At 47.9% G+C, this 22,113-nt stretch overlaps 1 protein-coding gene and 1 pseudogene across 1 annotated transcript in view; both read left to right on the top strand.

The window, feature by feature from the left end:
* Positions 1-22,113, top strand: part of LOC142312857 (uncharacterized) — a 531,686-nt gene that overhangs the window by 105,039 nt on the left and 404,534 nt on the right. The window lies entirely within an intron of this gene.
* The window catches only part of LOC142312009 (uncharacterized), a 195,986-nt pseudogene continuing 187,698 nt past the window's right edge, over positions 13,826-22,113 (top strand).

Below are 22,113 nucleotides of genomic sequence, written 5' to 3'. Positions count from 1 at the left end.
TCTCTTCTCTTTTCTCTTTCTCTGGTTTGTGGTTCACTTATGTTATTTTCAGGAGCATTCATATTGTTGGAGTTATTTAGTATCTCAGTGTCCTGACCAGTGGAGGCCAAGGTGTCTGTACTGGTGTTAGTTGAAATAGCTCCCTCCTGGCCAGTGGAGGCCATTTTGTCTTCACTCCTCTGTGCTTCTATGGCGTCCTCCTGTTCCAGGTGTCCAGGAGTCTTCAGCTCTGTTATCTCTTGTCTCAGTCGGGCATTTTCTTGCTGCAATTCATACATTTTGCTTCTTATTTCCTGTAGAGCCGACCTGTATTCACATTTCAGTTTATCTCATTCATTACTTGGTCATTTGCATTTCTGTCGCCAAGGTTTCTTTGAAGTTCTTCTTTAAATTGTACAAAGGCTCTTTCTAATTGAAATAAACAGTCTCTGAGGGTCTCGGGTGAGGGGTGTGAGGTGTTGGGGGCTGCAGTTCTGTCTTTGGAGGTCTCTGTAGAGGTGATGGTGGCTGCTGGGGTTTGTTGTTCTTTGCAATTTTGTGCCTGGAGTTTCATTTGAGAAAAACTGACTTCAAATTTCTGTAAGTTTTCCTCAGTCCCTTGTACCATGAATTATTGTACACATTTATGGTCAGTGAGTTGGTCTCGTCTTCGTTTTGATTTCTAATTCTGATCTGCCGGCCCTTATTAATGCCGCCCTTGGATATATGCTTATATTGTTTGCACAGGGCGGTGTGCCAGCCTAAGGGTTGGTCTGTGTAGAATAATAAATTGGTTTTTCTTTTATCTTCCTCTTTAGAGGTAAAATCAGCAAAGAGGGTCTCTGGATCTTCTCTAATTCTGGCATGTTTTATGGCTTTCTGTGCTTGAATGGTCTTATGCTCCTCAGAGTATGTGATCTCCAGTGTCTGACCCCCTGCTGTCCTGTGTCTTCAGCTCTGCTCAATTACTTGTATTACATTTATATTTTCCATTTTTATAATAATCCTTATTTATCAGAGATGTAATTTCAGCATTGTCTGTAGGTTGTGGTAAGGATGGAGGATGGTCCTACCTTTGGATGCTATGATCTCTGGATGCCAGTCTGGAGTCCTCCTGTTGTATGTAATCTGTCCTCCATCAGGTTTTTTCTTATGTCCTTGAAATCCTCTATTTCCTCTTTTTCATAAAAATCTAAAAATCTTTAGTCCAGCTCGCTTTTCTCTTCCACGGAGTTCAATTTTTCCAGGTTTTGTCTTACTGTTTGCTCATTACAAGGTATAAATGATGAAGAACTCAGGAGCTCATCTTCAATGCTGCTTACTCCTAGGAATATATATATATATATATATATATATATATATATAATCTATATATATATATTTACATACACACATATTGTGATGATGTGGGCCCCGAATGTATGGGGGACCACGCGTCAGGTAGCGGGATTAACAAATAAGAAATGACGTTTGGAACTCCATTCTATGTCTGAACTGGGTGCAAAAACCTAAAAAAACATCACTATGGGGAGATAAGGTATGCACACCAGTGACTATGTAAGGGGAATACATGTAATAGCAGAAACTGCTGTGTGAATACTGACATGAAAAATTCAATAGCTATATGTAAGAATGAAATGTGAAAAATGGAACCTGCATTACTGCCATGAATATATGAATAAAGAGAAATTTAGCTACTGAATTGATCAATGCAATAGAGCCCCAACACTACGCCAAAGTATTTCTCTACGTTGGGGTCCCTAGCTTGTGTGTGTCCTCTCATGCAGTTAAAAAACTTTTAACTCTATTGCATTGATCAATTCAGTAGCTACATTTCTCTTTATTCATATATTCATGGCAGTAATGCAGGTTCCATTTTTCACATTTCATTCTTACATATAGCTATTGAATTTTTCATGTCAGTATTCACACAGCAGTTTCTGCTATTACATGTATTCCCCTTACATAGTCACTGGTGTGCATACCTTATCTCCCCATAGGTAGCGGGATTAAAGCACACCAGAGCAATTTGTCACTTTAACAGCCCATATGGTTTATTAACAGCTCCATAAATCATACTAGGTCACATAACATAAAGATGCCGTTCCTTGGCTTTCTCCTCAAAGACCAACACATGTTAGGGTGAACTCTTAATCAGAGATCACTAGTTGCCTACTGCCTAGCCTAATTGGTGTGGATCGAGTGCATGGTTGAAAAATGAGATCAGACACAGTCGGATATTCATCTTTCCTCGACAGAAGTCAGCCCATGCTCTGCCTGATTTATTCAAGGGCATGCCTTTATATAACCTAGGAAAGGGGCATGGTCAGATTCACAGTGAGCATACTTGGATGTGTCCATTGGTCAGTGGGTTGAACAATGTGTTAGTCCATGAGCTGATTGGTGGGCGTCATTGTAGGCGGGTCTATGACGTCATCGGATGGATCCATGGTGATGGTGATGGGAGGGACGTCATCTGGTGGATCCATGCTGATGGTTTGGTCTGTGATGTCATCGGGGGCCATCTTTGCTTCCTCTGAAGAGTGACTGGCTTATGTATAGAGAATTGATTTAATTGAACACACTTCTAACAGTGCTCTATGTCCAGAGGTTAATTAAGTATTTTATCTTATGGCTCTCCTCAACAAGAATATAAAGTCCAAACACTGTGGGATTTCCACACAGGTGTCCCTGACCCTTGTCAATATTCAGACACTGGTTGCAATCCTGGTTACCATCCTCTGAAGGTGGCTAGTGTCCTTACCAGATTCCCCCTGGCTCCAGCCAGGCTTTACACATAGACTTTAAAGCCCATACCTTCTCAAGAAGGTCTCCTTAGCAGAACACCCTGCTTCTGCTCTCATCCTCTGCAGCACACACTGACAGTCTCCCCTAGACTGCACTAGACACTCTGCTTCAGGTTCAGAAACACAGGATTGATTTAACCCTTGGAGCCACACCCACTGGTGGTAAGGAGTGTTTAATCAGCCTCACACACCCTTCCATGACTCTGCATGTAATGCAATCCTGTGGAACCACAGGTCCCAGCCAATATTCAGATTGCAGAGCATACCGGCCATTTATAATGCAGCCGGTTGATGCCTCACAATATATATATACTGTATATATATATACACACACACACACACACATAAATGCACACACATTTTATATATATATATATATATATATACACATATATATACACACATATTTATATATATATAAATATATACCCACACATGTATGTATATATATATACACACACACACACATATATACACACACACATATATAAACACTCACACATATAAATGCACACATACATTATATATATATATATATATATATATATATATATACACACACACACACATATAACACACATATACCAGCTTAATAATTGTAATGATTTCATGACTAATGTTTTAATGCATTTTCATGAATTGCTCAAGTTTTTAATGGAGCAATCGTCCAGACTTATATTTTTTATGTATTTCTATAGGGTAAAATTACATTTTGAGTTTTACTTTACGCCCTCCAGTCCCAGCCTCGATAGCGACATTTTTGAAGAGTGGGTGGAGCCTCACAAGGAGAAGCGTAAAGCCATGTGCCCACGGGAGACTTTTCTGCAAGTATTTCCGCAGGTTCATGCAGCAACTGCCCGGAATCCGCAGCTATCCATTGCTGCGGTATACGTGTAGAGTTTTTGCGGTAAACCTGCAGAAAAAGTGCGGATTTCGTGCGGAATTCCCGCCCTGTATCTCCATAGTGGAGGGGCGGAATTCCGCAGATAATTCCGCATGAATAATGGACATGCAGTTACGTGCGGCTGCGGGAAATCCATAGCATTTTTCGCAGCCGCGAATACCGCAGCATTGATACAGCACTCCCCAAATCTCATAGGATAACATGGGGTGTTTGTACTTGCGTAAACCCGCAGATTTATCTGGAAAATCTAGCACATCAGCGGGTTTTCCGCTGCAAAATCTGCGGTTACTTTCTCCCTTGGGCACATAACCGAAGGCTGTAAGCACACAGTGCGGTTTATGTTGTTGATTTGTTGCAGTTTGTAGCAAAAATCTGCATGTCTATCTTTATGCCAGCTATGGCAGCAAAGTTAATGTAAATACTGACGTGTTTTGCGCACGTTATTTTTTTTTGCAGATTTAGTGCAATCTACAGCATGTGAATATTATTGTGTTTTTTCCTGCACTTTTTAGCCCTTCAACCCAATGACTACATTAAGAAAATCGTATGGCACCAAAATGTACCAAAACGCATGTGTTTTTTGGTGCATTTTTTTGTCAGAAGATGCAGATTTCATGGAGAACATTTCTGCACCCAAACTGCAACATGCGAACAGAGCGCAGCCAACAGAGTCGTCATAATTTACAACATTAGAATGGAGATGATTTTTTGAGGACCTCATTTTCACAACTACAGTCTAGATAATTCACTATCGAGCCGGCTAGATTAGAGTGGATTTTTTGAGGATCTCACTATAGCCTCCACTCTGGACAGGTCGGTGCTGAGGTAACTAGAATGGAGGTTTTTTTAAGATTGGGCTGAGCCTCACAGGGAGAAGCGCAACAGAGTTGTCAAATTGTACAATATTGGATTGTAGTTGATTTTTTGAGGACCTCATTTTAGCAGCTCCACTCTACATGGTTCACTAGTGAACTGTCTAGATTGGAGTGGATTTTTTGAGGACCTCATCGTAGCCTCCACTGTGGACAGGTCGGTGCTGAGGTGACTAGAATGGAGTTTTTTTGAAGATTGGGCGAAGCCTAAAGGGGGAAGCGTAACAGAGTGTAGCAGAGTCGTAATAATTTACAATATTGGTTCGTAGTTGATTTTTTGAGGACCTCATTTTAGCCACTACATTCTAGATCAGGGTTCCCCAACTCCAGTCCTCGAGGGCCGCCAACAGTGCATGTTTTCAGGATTTCCTTAGCATTGCATGGGTGTTAATTTAATCACCTGCACAGTTGATGATTCAATCACATGTGCAATACTAAGGAAATCCTGAAAACATGCACTGTTGGCGGCTCTTGAGGACTGGAATTGGGGACCCATGTTCTAGATGATTCATTAGTGAGCTGGCTAGATTGGAGTGGATTTTTTGATGATCTTCCTGTAGCCTCCACCAGTGGTATACCATCAATAGAGGCAAGCCACTTCACCGCTATAAGGCCCGTGAGTCACTGTGGCCCAAAGCCAGCGCTGCTGGCAGCGACCCCCCCCCCCCCGCTGAGGATCGCACTTTTATTTATATCGGCATCACAGATGCCAATACAATTGAAAGGAATAATGAGAGAAGGAGCAGAACACTCCCTTTCTCATCATTCTCCCGATGCGTGTCTGTGACACTCTGATGTGTCAGCACAGAGGAGTGCGGTGACGTCACTACTGCATGCCACTGTGCTAAAATGTCAGAGTGGCAGAACAGTGGACACACGCTGGAGACTTGGGCAGTGGAGGAATGAGGAGAAGTGAGTATATTTGTGTATTTAAAAAGATGGCCAGAGGACTATGGGGAAGCTTACTACTATATGGGGGTTGCAAAATAGTATATGGGGGCTGCATATAACTATATGTTGGCGCACAATATTATATTGGGGCACCCAATATGGTGGTGCACTATATGGGGGCTGCATACTAGTACATGGTGGAATATAAGGGGTGCATACTACTATATGGAGGAATATAAGGGAAGGGGTGTATTATACTATATGGAGGAATATAAGGGGTGCATAATACTATATGAAAGATCCCTTTTACATGGACTATAGGGGTGCATTATACATGGAGGACTATGGGGCTGCATAATACAATATGAAGGACTGTGGGGTGCATTATAATACAGATAGGACTATGGGGGTTGCATTATATGGAGGACTAATGGGGTTACCTTATACATGGACTATAAGGGTGCATTATATATAGAGGATTATGGGGCTGCAAAATACAATATGAAGGACACCTTATACATGGAATGTGAGGGTGCATTATACATAGAGAACTATGGGGCTGCATAATACAATATGAAGAACTATGGGGCTGCGTTATAATACATATAGGACTATGGGGGCTGCATTATATGAGGACTAATGGCGTTACCTTATACATGGACCATAGGGCTGCATTAGAATACATGAAAGACTATGGGGTGAATAATACAATATGAAGGACTATGGGGACTGCATTATAATACATATAGGACTATGGGGGTGCAGTATAATATACAGAGGACTATGGGGTGCAGTATAATACATGGAGGACTATGGGGGTGCAGTATAATATACAGAGGACTATGGGGTGCAGTATAATACATGGAGGACTATGGGGTGTAGTATAATATATGGAGTACTATGGGGTGAATTATACATAGAGGAAAATGGGGTGCAGTATATACAGGACTATGGGGTTCAGTATAATATATGGAGGACTTTGGAGGCTGCATTATAATACATGGAGTACTATGGGGAGTTCATTATACAGTAATACATAGAATACTATAGATTATGGAGGCTGCATTATTATACATGGAGGCCTATGGGGTCTGCATTATAATACATGCTGAGCTGTGGGGTGAATTATAATACATGCATGACTAAGGGGGCTGCATTATAATATATGAAGGCCTATGAGGGCTACCTTATACGTGAACTACGGAGGTGCATTATAAAACATGAAGGACTATGGTGGTACATTATAATATATGGAGAACTATGTGGTGCAGTATAATATATGGAGGACTATGTGGTGCAGTATAATATATGGAGGACTAAGGAGTGAATTATAATACATGGAGGACTATGGGAGTTGTATTATAATATATGGAGGACTATGTGGTGCAGTATAATATATGGAGGACTATGGAGTGAATTATAATACATGGAGGACTATGGGAGTTGTATTATACTAATTGGAGGGCTATGAGAGCTACCTTATACATGGAGAAACTATGGGAAATGCATTATAATACAAGGAGGACTATGGGGTGCATTCTAATAAAATGAAGGGTTACGTGGGACCCAATATACTATATGGAAGGCTATGAGGGGGCCATTATAGTATTTGGAGAACTATATATACGAGGGGGGAAAAAGACACTAGCTTGGGATGGGAATGTTTTGTGCTGATGGAAAGAGGCGCTTTCCTGCAGCACCCAGCTTTCAGGTACTCTGATGATGTGGGAAAGCTGGGTGCTGAGGTAAAGATATATAGCAGAGCATGGGGATGCTGGGTGCTGAGGACAAGATGGATATCAGAACATAGTAAAGCTGGGTGATGATAGAAAGAAGGATTTCAGATCATGAGAAACCTGGGTGCGGAGGGAAAGAGCCAAGTGTTAACGTCATTATCCCGTACCCCGTGTGTCTGTATTGGGGGGGCCCAGGTCCAAACTTTGCACTGGGGCCCATCAAACTCTAGTTACACCACTGCTCAGTACAGAGATGACTAGATCGCAGTTGTTGCACTGAGGTTCATGATTTCTGGGTACTGTACTGTCTAAGGCCAGAGTCACACTGGCATATGACTCGAGAAAATCTCGCATTGCACTCTGCTTCATGTTAGATAATGATGCAGCTCAGATCTGCGATCTTTTCTTCAGTCCCAATCAGACTGAGTAAAAAATAGCAGCATGTTGCAATTGCAGGGAGTCTGGATTCACTTGCACTCATACAAGTCTATAGGTGCGTGTGTAACATCACACTGCGCTCTGATGAAATCTGGATATACGCAGACAAGTAATGGAGAAGATCGAGAGATTAATCCCTCCCTCTCCCCTTCACCTGTGATCCAATCACTGGATCGGATCACAGTATAATGACACTCCACTCACACTCACAGCAGAGCCTGATCCGAGTGCCATTAGAATATCTCATCTGATACCCAACGTTCGGTGCTCCATTGAATGGGACAGCAGTATAGGATCGACGTGGCCGCCAACAATTGGATTTTGGCAGACCAGGATTAGGGCTTTGATAGAGAAATAAATTGGAAAAGAGGGTGTCTCTTGTCTTTATTTATTGAATGATTCTCTATGTCTTTCCAGGTTTGCTTTTGGGGAATGTTATGGGACCTCACCATGGATTACGGCGGAATTTTTGTTTATAAAAATCAAATAAATTGGTGAATGAGGACCAAGTCGGAGTTTTTTTGTTCAAATAAACTTTGTTATTCTTATTTCAACTACTGGATTAGTAATGGCAGTGTCTGCTAGACGCCACCCATTACTAATACTAAAGCCCGCTTTACACGCTGCAATATATCATACAATGTGTCGGCGGGGTCACGTCGTAAGTGACGCACATCCGGCATTGTAAGTTACATTGCAGTGTGTGACAGATACGTGCGATTGAACGTTAAAATGTTCATCGCATACACATCGTACCTGTCTCTAGAATTGCACGTCAGGTTGTTCATCGTACCCGGGGTAGCACACATTGCAGTGTGACACCCCGGGAACTATGAACAGATCTTACCTACGTCCTGCGGCTCCCGGCCCACAATGCGGAAGGAAGGAGGTGGGCGGGATGTTTACGTTCCGCTCAGCTCCGCTTCTATTGGCCGGCTGCCGCGTGACGTCGATGTGACGCCGAACCTCCCTCCCACTCCAGGAAGTGGATGTTCGCCGCCCACATCGAGGTCGTATGGAAGGTAAGTACATGTGATGGGGGTTAATAGTTTGTGCGGCACGTTCAAATTGAACGTGCCACACATACGATGGGGGCGTTGCAAATCGCATACGAAATCGTATGCGAAATTGCAACGTGTAAAGCAGGCTTAAGGCTTGATACCAGCTGGAATCAACCCTACAATTACCCGATTTGCCATCGCACCAGAGCAACGGGAAGAGCCGAGTCCAGCACCAGAATTGGCGCCTCTAATGGATGTGCCACTTCTCAGGTGTCTGTGGGCTGCTATTGTAAGGGCTCATGCGCATGTAACTGCTGACTACTCAGCAGCGATTTTACAGCACATGTGCACTTCAAATCGCTGCAGAAACACAGCATAATGGATGCAGTTTGTTTTAGTTAAAAAAAAGCCGATTTCATGCGCTATGGCTGCTGCCCCCACAACACACAAATTATTGACATGCTGCTTTTATGAACGCACGGATTTGGGTCAAAATTCTAGCACCCAAATCGCTGCGTTCAAAAAAGCAACGTGCGCACGTATCATGCACAATCTACATAGATTGTAGAGTGAACGCAGGACACATGCATTTACACTGCAGTGCAATACGCAGCGTAAATGCATGCAAGTACGCATGAGCCCTTAGGCTGGAAAGGGCCAAATAACCATGGCCCTTTCCACCCTAATAATATCATCCCCCAGTTGTCTGCTGTACCATGGCTGGTTTTTAGTAAAATGGAGGGGACCCCACAAAATTGTTTTAAATCTAAAAATTTGAAAAATAAGAAATAAGCATGTAATCCCCTCTATTTTTCATAACCAGCCAAGGTACAGCAGACAACTGCGGGTTGCCTGCAGCTGCTGCTGTTCCTGTGCTAGACATGAAAATTTCAGCGGCTAAAAATACTTCTCAAAATTTCTAAGGAGTATTGTTACCCCTCTGTAAAATATGTAGTGTGACCTCTGCCAGAGCCCATCCTATGGAACAGTGGTGACAACAGCTTCAGACCCTCAGCGACTTACGTCTCTTTAAATGAAGAAAAAAAAAAAAAAAACGGTTTCGCTCCAAATGACCTGAATCAGGCGGTGTGAGCCTCATGGAGTTATGTTGCCACAAAAAGAGGGAAACACCGAGAAACAGGACTAGGGCCTAATAAATGTGGGGCATAAGAGGATCAGGGGCTGCTAAAGACAGAAAATAAATGGTCAGCGAGATCTGAACAATTTACTGTGGGTCTACATGCGAGAACTGGAAATTACCTACAGCAATGTGTGAACACAGCCCGATACAGATCCATCCGGCAGTGACTTGATCACTAATGTCACACCGAGCTTTATCAATATAGAAATGAACATTCACCCATACGTCTAGAACAGTTTTAATAAAACAAGTATATCAATAATTCTAACAAAAAGGAGAAATATTTATAGTTATTTTTATAGAGAACCATTGATTCCATGCTGTACATGGGAACGGGTTACACAAAAAATACAGATGTGAATAAACCAATCCTGACAGACTGGTACAGAGGGGAGCGGACCCTGCCCTCGGGGGCTCACAGTCTACAGGGTAATGGGAAGGAGACAGGTCAGGGATACAAATACATAACAATCAACTTTACAAATCAATACGTAGAATAAAGCCATGTTGGACATTGGTGACAATGAAAGAAAAAAATCTTTTGTATCGGAGTCTCGTGCGTTTTAGGTGTAAAAATTGTATTTCTCCATTTACCATAAAAATCCTGTTGAATACATTGGAGGACACAGGAGGTCTGATGGGGATTAGACCACACTGTTCTCTCAGTCTCTACGGTGGGACGACGGGGGGCAATTACACCCAGATGCCAGTAGTAACAAGCTGTATTTGAAAAACAAAGGGAGAAGATTAATAAACACACAGAGTTCCCTGTGCGAGCCCCCCCCCCCCCCCCCCCAACGTGCAACACGGCCCCCTGCCCAGCAAGCCCCGCCAAAGTTAAGCATCACTCTCTACCTAGTGCCAGGGCTGTGGAGTCGGTAAGCCAAACCTTCGACTCCGACTCCGACAATTCTCTTGCACCGACTCCGACTCCGGCTCCGGCTCCTACATATATTGCTTATAGTTAGGTGAAAAATTTATTGTAGTACATGAATATGTGTATGTGAACATCAGACATTTAATAATTTTTATGATACAATAATCAAGATATTTGGATAGAACATAAAATATATTTATTGGAATACAACTTTAGAACACAAAAAACTGTAATAAATTGTAAATATGTAATACACTATGTAATATACAGTAGATTACATATATATCTTGTGTGTGTGTATATACACTGTATATATATATATATTATATATATTACATATTTACAATTTATTAGTTTTTTTGTGTTCTAAAGTTGTATTCCAATAAATATTTTATGTTCTATCCAAATATCTTGATTATTGTATCATAAAAACAATTAAATGTCTGATGTTCACATTGTACTACAATACATTTTTCACTTAAATATAAGCATTATACTAAATGTTGTTATTTAGTAAAATATTCAGCACATTCTGCATTGCACTCCTGTCCCCAATTTATTATATATTTTAGGAGTCGGAGTCGGTGCATTTTATACCGACTCCGACTCCACCAAAATGAGCTCCGACTCCGACTCCACGACTCCGACTCCACAGCCCTGCCTAGTGCGAGCCGTCCACCCCCACCAATATTGCAGCCGCTCTCCCTGCGAGCCCCCCCCCCCCCCCCCAACGTGCAGCCGCTCTCCCTGCGAGCCCCCCAACGTGCAGCCGCTCTCCCTGCGAGCCCTCCCGCCCCCAACGTGCAGCCGCTCTCCCTGCGAGCCCCCCCGCCCCCAACGTGCAGCCGCTCTCCCTGCGAGCCCCCCCGCCCGCAACGTGCAGCCGCTCTCCCTGCGAGCCCCCCCGCCCGCAACGTGCAGCCGCTCTCCCTGCGAGCCCCCCCGCCCGCAACGTGCAGCCGCTCTCCCTGCGAGCTCCCCCGCCCGCAACGTGCAGCCGCTCTCCCTGCGAGCCCCCCCGCCCCCAACGTGCAGCCGCTCTCCCTGCGAGCACCCCCCGCCCCCAACGTGCAGCCGCTCTCCCTGCGAGCCCCCCCGCCCCCAACGTGCAGCCGCTCTCCCTGCGAGCCCCCCCGCCCCCAACGTGCAGCCGCTCTCCCTGCGAGCCCCCCCTCGCCCCCAACGTGCAGCCGCTCTCCCTGCGAGCCCCCCCCCCGCCCCCAACGTGCAGCCGCTCTCCCTGCGAGCCCCCAACGTGCAGCCGCTCTCCCTGCGAGCCCCCCCGCCCCCAACGTGCAGCCGCTCTCCCTGCGAGCCCCCCCGCCCCCAACGTGCAGCCGCTCTCCCTGCGAGCCCCCCCGCCCCCAACGTGCAGCCGCTCTCCCTGCGAGCCCCCCCGCCCCCAACGTGCAGCCGCTCTCCCTACGAGCCCCCCCGCCCCCAACGTGCAGCCGCTCTCCCTGCGAGACCCCCCGCCCCCAACGTGCAGCCGCTCTCCCTGCGAGCCCCCCCGCCCCCAACGTGCAGCCGCTCTCCCTGCGAGCCCCCCCGCCCCCAACATGCAGCCGCTCTCCCTGCGAGCCCCCCCCCCCCCAACGTGCAACACGGCCCCCTGCCCAGCACGCGATCCCCCCAACGTGCAACATGGCACCCTGCCAAGCACGAGCGCCCCCAACATGTTGCCCCCTGCCTAGTGCACCTTGCAAGCCCCCCCAAAGTGCAACACAGCCCCGTGCAAGCCCCAGAATGCGCAGTCGCCCCCTACCTAGTGTGAGCCCCACTAAAATGTGCAGCTTCCCTCTGCGAACCCCACCCAACATGCAGCGTCACCCCCTGCCCAGTGCGAGCCCCCCCACAACGTGCAGCACTGCCCCCTGCCCAGTGCGAGCCCCCAGAACGTGCAGCATCACCCCCTGCCCAGGGCGAGCCCCCACAACGCGCACCAACGCCCTACTGCCCAGGGCGAGCCCCCACAAAGCGAACCAACGCTCCGCTGCCCAGGGGGCGAGCCCCCACAATGCGAACCAAGTATCCTGCTGCCCAGGGCGAGCCCCCCAACCAAATGTGCAGAGTCGCCCTTCTGCGCAGTGCCAGCCTCCCAAACGTGCGTCGCCCCCTGCAAGCCCCCCCAAATGTGCAGTATAGCCCCCTGTCCAGTGCGAGCCTCCCAAACTTGCAGTCTTGGACCCCCCAAACGTGAAGTATAGCCATCTGCCCAGTGGAAGCACCCCCCAAGCTTTCAGCATCACCCCCTGCGAGCCCCTCAAACCTGCAACATCGCGCCCTGCCCAGTGTGAGACCCCCCAAACGTGCAGCATAGCCCCCTGCAAGCCCTTCCAAATGTGCAGCATCGCCCCCTGCCAAGTGAGAGCCCACCAAACGTGCACCGTCGCCCCATGCAAGCCGCGCCCAAACGTGCAGTATAGCCCCCTGCCCAGTGCAAGCCCCCCCAAACATTCAGCATCACACCCTGCAAGCCCGCCAAACCTGCAACGTCACCCCCTGCCCAGCGTGAGCCCCCCAAACATGCATCACCCCCTGCCCAGCGTGAGCCCCCCAAACATGCATCACCCCCTGCCCAGCATGAGCCCCCCAAACATGCATTACCCCCTGCGAGCCCCCCCAAATGTGCAGTATAGCCCCCTGCCTAGTGCAAGCTCCCCCAAGTGTTCAGCATCGCCCCCTGTGAGCCCCCCAAACCTGCAGCATCACCTCCTGCCCAGTGCAAGCCCCCCAAACATGGTGTCACCCCCTGTCCAGTGCGAGCCTGCCCAGTGCGAGCGCCCCCAAACGTGCAGCGTCTCTCCCTGGCAAGTGCAAGTCCCCTAAAACGTTCCACATTGCCTCCTGCAAGCCCCCTAAACATGCAGCGTCACCTCCTGCCTAGTGTAACCCCCACATTCCTTATGAAAGCCTCCACAGCACGGTGCTGCAGCTTCAGTACATTCCCTGTGAGATATACACGAACTGCAGCCCACAGCACTGACCGGAGACACTGTTCTGTGCCCCCAAAATACAGACCCCAGAGATAAAACTAATGAGGAAAAGCTGAATATTCTCCACCTCAGGGTCAGGATCCGTCCGCTCTGCACAGAGGAGCCCGAGCACTGCTGCTTCCCGCCCACAGCTCTGCACTGAGGAGGCCCCGCCCCTTCCGGTGACGGCTTTCCCTCAAAAAATCAACTCCACTCTAGACGCTGCCGTACCATAGGTAAAGGCCGCATGTGAGAGAAGAAGCTGCAGAGAGGGAGAGAGTCGGGTAATGATGGCGCCGAGAACAGACTGTGTGTGATAAAGGGGAGCGGGGAAATCCTGGTGGCAGAGGGAGCGGAGCTTTCACCACTAGGATTTAGTCACAGCCATATATCCAGTGTGCGGCTCTGCAGGAGGAGGGGTGTGGAGATTCCCCATTACATTAACCCCCTCAGTGCTGCTCACACTCCAGGAGACAGAACGTGTTCCCGTCTGTGCGGCTCTATCAGGATCTGTCTGTATGGGATTAGATTGGGTCACTTCCCTCCTGACGCCGCTCGCTGCTTTCACACATCCGGTTTTGTTTTTTTTTTGCCGCCGGTTGCGGTTTTTTTCCGCATAGACTTGCATTAGCACCGTATTGTGCCACATGACCTTGCGTTGCGTCCGGTTTTTGCTGGATGCGGCATATTTAGCCCATGCGGCGGCCGGATGGAGCGTTGCCTGGCCCTTTTTTTTGTGTGGCGAAAAAAACGCATCGCGGCGGATACGGCGCGATGCGGTGCGATGTACAATGCAAGCCTATGGACGCCGGATGCGGCGTCCTGCGGCAAAAACAGCATACGGCGGCCAGATGCGGTTTTTGCACTGCGCATGCTCAGTATCAAGCCACATCCGTCAAAAAACGGACGGGCCGCATGGATAAACTTATGCAACGGATCTGGGTTTTTTTCGCCGCATCCGTTGCATAGGTTTTTAAGCCGGATTGAGCCACACTGCAAAAACCAGATGTGTGAAAGCAGCCTAGGTTATGTCAGTTTTTTGCTCTGCGGCACAATCCGGCAATTTGCGCGAAAAACGCATCCAAGTTTTTTTTGCCGCCGGGTGCGTTTTTTCCTCATAGACTTTTATTAGTGCTGGATTGTGCCGCATGTACTTGCGTTTGATCCGATTTTTGCCGGATGCGGCAAAAATCGTCACTCCGGCGGCCGCACAGGACGCCGAGAGGAACATTTTTTGCCAGCGGCAAAAAAACGCATAGCGGCGCTGTGCGGCATGGTGTATAATGAAAGTCGAGTTTTACTTCTGAGCATGCCGAGAAGTGATAAAAAGTCATTGTCAGAAAATCAATCACTCACTCTCTCCAACTCTCTCATTCACTGACTCATTCACTCACCGAACAGGGTCGCGGCACTGTACGGCTGTCACAAAGCTCTGGCGGCTTCTCCTGATTTGAAAATGCCGCCCATTATTCAATCTTGTATTCGCTGCTTCACCGGCGCATATGATTGGTTGCAGTCAGACACGCCTCCACGCTGAGTGACAGCTGTCTCACTGCAACCAATCACAGCCGCCGGTGGGCTGGTCTATATCGTGCAGTAAAATAAATAAAAAAAACAAAACTGTGTGTGGTCCTCCCCAATTTTGATACCAGACAAGATAAAGCCACATGGCTGAAGGCTGGTATTCTCCGGATGGGGAGCCCCACGTTATGGGGAGCCCCCCAGCCTAACAATATCAGCCAGCAGTCGCCCGAAATTGCTGCATCCATTAGATGCGACAGTCCCGGGACTCTACCCGGCTCTTCCCGAATTGCCCTGGTTCGGTGGCAATCAGGGTAATAAGGGGTTAATCATGGCAGGCGTCTGAGACACCCCCAATGATTAACCTGTAAGTGAACGTAAATAATCACATACACCCAAAAAAATACTTTATTTGGAATAAAAGAAAACAAAAACCCCTCTTTCACCATTTTATTAAAATCCCCAAATACCCCTCCAGGTCCGACGTAATCCACAGAGGTCCCACGACGATTTCAGCTCTGCTACATGAAGCTGACAGGAGCGGCAGTAGAACACCGCCGCTCCACGCAGCAACTGAAGGGAGTCGCGCTGTCGTCACTGAGGTAGTGCCTGTGTGTGCAGTGATGATGCGTGCGAGAGTTTCTGCGTGTGCGGTGATGGGGGCTGTAGTGCCTGCTTGTGCGGTGATGATGGGGGCTGTAGTGTCTGCGTGTGCGGTGATGATGCGTGCGAGTGTGCCTGCTTGTGCGGTGATGATGGGGGCTGTAGTGCCTGCGTGTGCCGTGGTGGTGCGTGCGCTAGTGCCTGCGTGTGCGGTCATGATGCGTCCGCTAGTGCCTGCGTGTGCGGTGATGATGCGTGGGAGAGTGCCTGCTTGTGCGGTGATGATGGGGGCTGTAGTGTCTGTGTGTGAGCAGTGATGGTGGGGACGATAGTGCCGGTGTTTGTGCGGTGATGATGGGGTCTCTCTCTCTGCATAAAAAAAAATTTTTTTAAAAAACCCAAATCCGATACTTTTTTTAACGCATCCGTCGCATCCGTTTTTACACAATCTGAGACGGATCCTTTGCATCAGGCACAAACCGGATTGTGCCTGATTGGAAAAAACGGATGTGTGAACTTAGCCTAAAGCTACATTCACACGACCGTTCCATTTTTGCGGTCCGCTTAAAGCGGGCCTGTTTTTCCACAGATGCATCTATGTGACAACTACATCCGTCCTGTTCCGTATATGATCCGTGTGACTTCTGTATTTTTTTGCGGACTGCAAAAAAGCGGAAGGAGAGTTATATTCAGTCCAGGGTATCTGGCCAAATGCTGGACCCATATAAGGTCTATGGGGAACAGATTATGGCGCAAAGGGGTAGGACAAGCGCTACATGCTCACTAATCACTGGGGCGGCTGTCACACTGCTCCAGCGGCAGCTCTTTGTTCTTCCCAAGCCGGCCGCTCACTAGGCTCATACATATTCACTCCTCCCCCCGTCTGTGATTGGTTACAGTCAGACGCGTCCCAACGCTGAGTGACAGCTGTCTGACTGCAATCAATCACAGCCGCTGATGGGCGAGCCTATATCGTACAGTACAATAAATAATCATTCAAAAAAAAAAAAAACTGCATGCAGTTCCCCCCAATTTTGATACCAGCCAAGATAAAGCCACACAGCTGGGGGCTGGTATTCTCAGACTGGGGAGACCCACGTTATTGGGAGTCCCCCAGCCTAAAAATATCAGCTAGCAGCAGGACGGAATTACTGCATCCATTAGATGTGACAATCCTGGGACTTAACCCGACTCATCCCGAATGCCCTGGTGCGGTGGCAAACTGGGTAATATACAGTATGTGGTTGACACCAGCTGTGTAATGCCACCTAGCATCAAGCCCAGAGGTTAGTGATGTCTCGGCATCTATCAGATACCCGATATCAATAGTGCAGTAATAAGAAAAAAAAAAAAAACGGCAAACCAAATTTTTATTTGAAAAAACACTCCCCAACACATTCCCTCTTTCACCAATTTATTGAAAAGAAAAAACAAATCTGGGTCCGGCTAATCCAGTTAGGGGGTCCCACGATGATCCATACCATAGTCACTGTCCCAGTCAATGAAGAACAGAATGTTCCCCATTGGCTAGGAGAGCAGTGCAGTGACTTGAGCTAACATGAATAGGTCAGCCAAGGTCACTGCAGGGCATGATGAGCGCCGATGTCAGGTTGTTAGCTAGGTACATTACCTGCGGTGATGGATGCCGCTGCACTCCTGATGTCAGCGCTCGTCATTGACTTCCATTGTCCACCGCATTCACAACCGAAGTATCGCATGAGTCCGTGACGTCACCGCTAGTTACAGTTTTGGGCCACTCGTGAGACTTGATGTGAGTACGCGGCGGACATTGAACTCAGTGACGAGCGCTGACGTGAGGAGTGCAGGACTTCATCACAGCAGGTAATGAACTTTGCTAACCTCCTAATGTCTGCACGCCTTATTCCCACAGCTGCTGACACTTCTGTGCACGCAGATGCTGACACACTGCAGTGCGAGCAGCTGCAGGGCTGGTGCGAGACACAAACTGTAGGGGCACTTGACGGAAGTCACACGGAAGTGCTTCCGTGTGGCTTTCGGGAATTTTGCGGACCCATTGTCTTGTTTTGAGTCACGGTCAGGTATAGAACAGAATAGGACATGTAACATAATAACGGAACGGACATACGTCATCCGATGTGTTTTTTTTGTAGGAACAGATGCACATAGAGGTGCTTCCATGTGCCATCCGATCCTACACAAAAGACATTGAAAAGGTGGTCCTGTCAGTAGATCCGCAAAAAAACAAGAACTGACCAGGACAGATGGAATGGTCGTCTGAATGAGCCCTTACTGTACAGTTTCACTCGCTCTATGTTGTCCCTATCCGGATATATTAACCCCTTCACCTCCGAGCCTGGTGTCACCTTCATGATGAGGCCATTTTGTTTCATTCTGACCAGTGTCACTTTGAGGTTATAACTCGAACGCTTCAATGAATCCTGGTTATTCTGAGTTTATTTTTTTTGGTGACATATTGTACTTCATGATAGTGGTAAATCTTATGACGATATATTTGTGTTTATTTTGAGAAAATATCGGAAATTTGGTGAAAATTTAGCCATTTTCAAACTTTGATTTTTAAAGGGAAGGTGTCGCGTTTTTTTATTTTTTTTATCTTTGAATTAACCCCTTAGTGACGGAGCTAATTTTCACCTTAATGACCAGACCAAATTTTGCAATTCTGACCAGTGTCACTTTATGAGGTTATAACTCTAGAACGCTTCAACGGATCCCGGTGATTCTGAGATTGTTTTTTCGTCACATATTGGACTTCATGTTAGTACCAAATTTAGGACAATATTTTTTGCGTTTATTTATGAAAAAAATTGAATATTGGCAAAAATTTTGAAAATTTTGCAATTTTCAACTTTTGAATTTTTATACCGTTAAACCAGAGATTTCTGTGACACAAAATAGTTAATAAATAACATTTCGGGGGTGGAGCTGGACATGGCCGAGTGAGGAAGCTGCTTGTTAGAGCTCCTCTAAATATCCATCCAAAGGGCCGGTTTACTATATATATAATGGGCAAATCCACCAAGAAAAACAAGCCCAACACCTCAGGGCAACTTCCTGCATCTCAGGGCACGATTGGGGTGTACCTCACCCGTTCCCGGGAGCCTGGGACTGCCTCTCAGCCTGGGAGAGAACTACAGCCTGAAGGGGCCCCTGCACCGGTGTCCGCTGGGGCGATGGGCCCGAAGACCCAGAGAAGGGGTGAGGCGGCAGGGTCCCCACATGACAAGGATGGACCCTCCAAAGAACACCCGGGGACAGCGGGAATCAGTGGACCCCCTGCGGTGGAGGAAGCGGCATCATCTGCGGCGCCATTCCAAGATGGCGGCCGCGCCATGGAGACGCCATCCAGCAGACCGGGAAGGGAAGATGGGTCGACCGCAGCAGGCGTCCTACCTGCCTCACGCCCCGCGACATCTCTGCTGGAGCCGGGTAATCCGGATGACTCACCGGCGGCCGGCATCAGGGGAACGGAGAGTAATGCGGCGTGCGTGCACGGAGTGCACGTGTGCTCGGGCCAAGAAGATGCATCACCGTGGCAGGCCCGGGCACGGGAGAAGCAGGCGCTGCACAGGGAAGCCGCGCTGCATGCACTGCTGCCCCTGTCTGCATACACTGGCCCGGCAGCCAGAGGAAAGGAGGGAGCAGCGATATGCCCAGAAGGACTGCTGGGAGAAAAGACCCAGGTACGGGGACCGCGGGAGGGCCTGGGGAGCGGGACTCCTACCAGAGAGGGAGGTAAAATAACCAGCCAGGCATATGCTCCAGGGGTTAAAAGACCTGCAGGGGAAGCTGGAAATGCAGGGGAGCCACCTGAATCCTGGGTAGCTGCCAACGAATCCTGGGGGACACCTCAGAGGGAAGCAACCCCTCCCTCTCCAGATCGATGGTCCACTGGATCTTCCTGGGCTGAGAGCCCGACAGTCTCGGACAGAGAAATGGGCATTTTGATTCCCCGGGATGGAGGGCCCAGGGCACTGGGAACACCCCCAATGCGCCATACGTCCATGCCACTAATATGGGACGATATGAAAACCCCCCAAAGCACGCAAACGCAAACACTAATATACGGTCCAGCTATACAGGACTCTTTTTATTCATACCCCAATACGTCTTGCGCTGCTACCTCGATGGGCGAGGACCGCCCGGCCTCCCTGGCAGACCTACGGTCACTGTTGCAAGCGATCCCCACCAAGAACGACATTGCAGCACTGGCTAATCAAGTGGTGGCGGAATGTAAACAAGAGTTTATCCAACTACGGCAAGATCTTTCCTCACTTACTCACAGGGTCGACACCCTGACAGAGCAACAATCAAATTCTCAGACGTCTATTCAATCTATTCAAGAGACTGTAGAAAACCAATCCAAGCAACTATTTGCCCTTCAACAACATGTAGACGACTTAGAGAATAGAAACAGACGGAACAATTTACGTATTAGAGGTATCCCGGAATCTATTGCCGCTCCTGATATACCTACTGCTCTCCGTTCTATCTTTAACAATCTGCTAAAGAGGCCACCAGGGGCTCCCCTCGAGCTCGATAGAGCCCATAGAGCCCTGCGTCCCCCGGATCCAGATGACCCCCGCCCGAGGGATATCGTGTGCAGAGTGCATTTTTTCGCTGTAAAAGAGGCCATCCTACAAGCAGCTAGGGGGAAACAAACCTTGTCGTTTAATGGCTCTACCATACGCATAATGCCGGATCTCTCACGCCACACCCTGGCCCAACGTGCGACCCTTAAGCCCCTTCTTGATGCCTTGAAGGAGAGGGGTCTACCGTTTCGATGGGGATTTCCATTCTCCCTGTCGGTGCGGAAGGACTCCCGATGGATGGTCTTGCGATCCCCAGAAGACCTCCCGGCTTTTACTAAGAGCCTGAATCTACCTACAATCCCTATTGCAACCTGGCCGACTACCCTACTCCAGCAGTGGGTACCTAGGGGATGGCCGGCCTCTTCTGGACGGTCCACGCCTCCTGTGTCCGGCAGGGGGCTGCCCCCGAGAGAAAGGCGGGGTCGGGGGACGGGCCGTCCCCGGTGACCGATATAGATGTGCTCAGTGGTGGAATGTATGCTGCCTTTAAGTTTATTCATCGCCCGTACTGCATGAATATTTGATATTGTTGCCGGTTCCTGTGGTTATCTTTAATGTTTTTCTTGAATGCACGGAGCTCGGCTTGGCTATGTCTGACATCCTTTTTCCCCAAATAGGTCGGGATCCTCTGTCCTGCCTAGATCAGGCGGATATGTTCCCTAGGAACAATTGTTCGGATTTAGTTTACTGTGCAAGGTTTTTTTTGCCTGATGTTCTCCCTGTTTTCGTTACTCTTTTCCTCTTCTCCCCACTATATCCTACTTGCCTCCAGTTTTCCCTTCTTTCTATTCTCGGCGGCCGGGCTGATAGTGTTCGATACCCTCTCTTATATATCTCTAATGTACTACTCTTTTATAGATGGCGGATCTAACCATTGCTTCTTTCAATGCCAGGGGCCTCAATGTTCCGGAGAAAAGGACACAGATACTGTATCATCTTCATAAACGGAAGGTGAGAATAGCGTGCCTCCAGGAGACACACTTCAAACAAGGACATGCCCCTATTCTTAAAAATAAATATTACCAGACATGGGTATCCTCAGACAACCCAGACTCCCGTTCTAAAGGCGTGGCAATAGCCATCCATAAATCCCTCCCACATCAAATCTTAAAGTGCACGACAGATAGTCTTGGAAGATATATTATACTCTCACTGAGGGTGGGAACCCACATTTTCACAATAATTAATGCTTACGCCCCAAATCAAAAACAGGACAGCTTTGTTTCCCGTCTGATTGACGTCGCGATCCCCTTGCTACAGGGCACGGTGATTTTATGTGGCGACCTAAATGTCACCCTCGACCCCACATTAGATAATTCCAAAGGGAAATCTAGTATTGCATACACCACCATTAAACGGATCAAAAAAGCTCTACTGCGCATTCAATTGTTTGATACCTGGAGAATACAGCATCCCTCGGACAGAGACTATAGTTTTTATTCACACACTCAGGACTCTTATAGTCGTCTTGACTACATACTAATTCAACATAGCGCTCTCCCATGGATCCATCATACGGGAATGGATAATATATTGTGGTCAGACCACGCGCCGGTGTATTGCACAATAGAGATCCCCTCTCTTTCGGCTCCTAAAGGGTCGTGGCGGCTGAATGAGTCGTTGCTACTGGATGAGCTTTGTGTTACTGATATTCAGACCTCTATTACTAGGTTCATGGAGGACCACTCAGTAGATGACACAGCCCCCACATATAAGTGGGAAGCATTGAAATGTGTCCTACGAGGTATTTTTATTAAACACGGGTCCCGAATCAAG

Source organism: Anomaloglossus baeobatrachus, chromosome 5 (genome assembly GCF_048569485.1).
Source record: "Anomaloglossus baeobatrachus isolate aAnoBae1 chromosome 5, aAnoBae1.hap1, whole genome shotgun sequence".
NCBI lineage: Eukaryota > Metazoa > Chordata > Amphibia > Anura > Aromobatidae > Anomaloglossus > Anomaloglossus baeobatrachus.
This window is presented reverse-complemented; position numbering and strand designations above follow the sequence as displayed.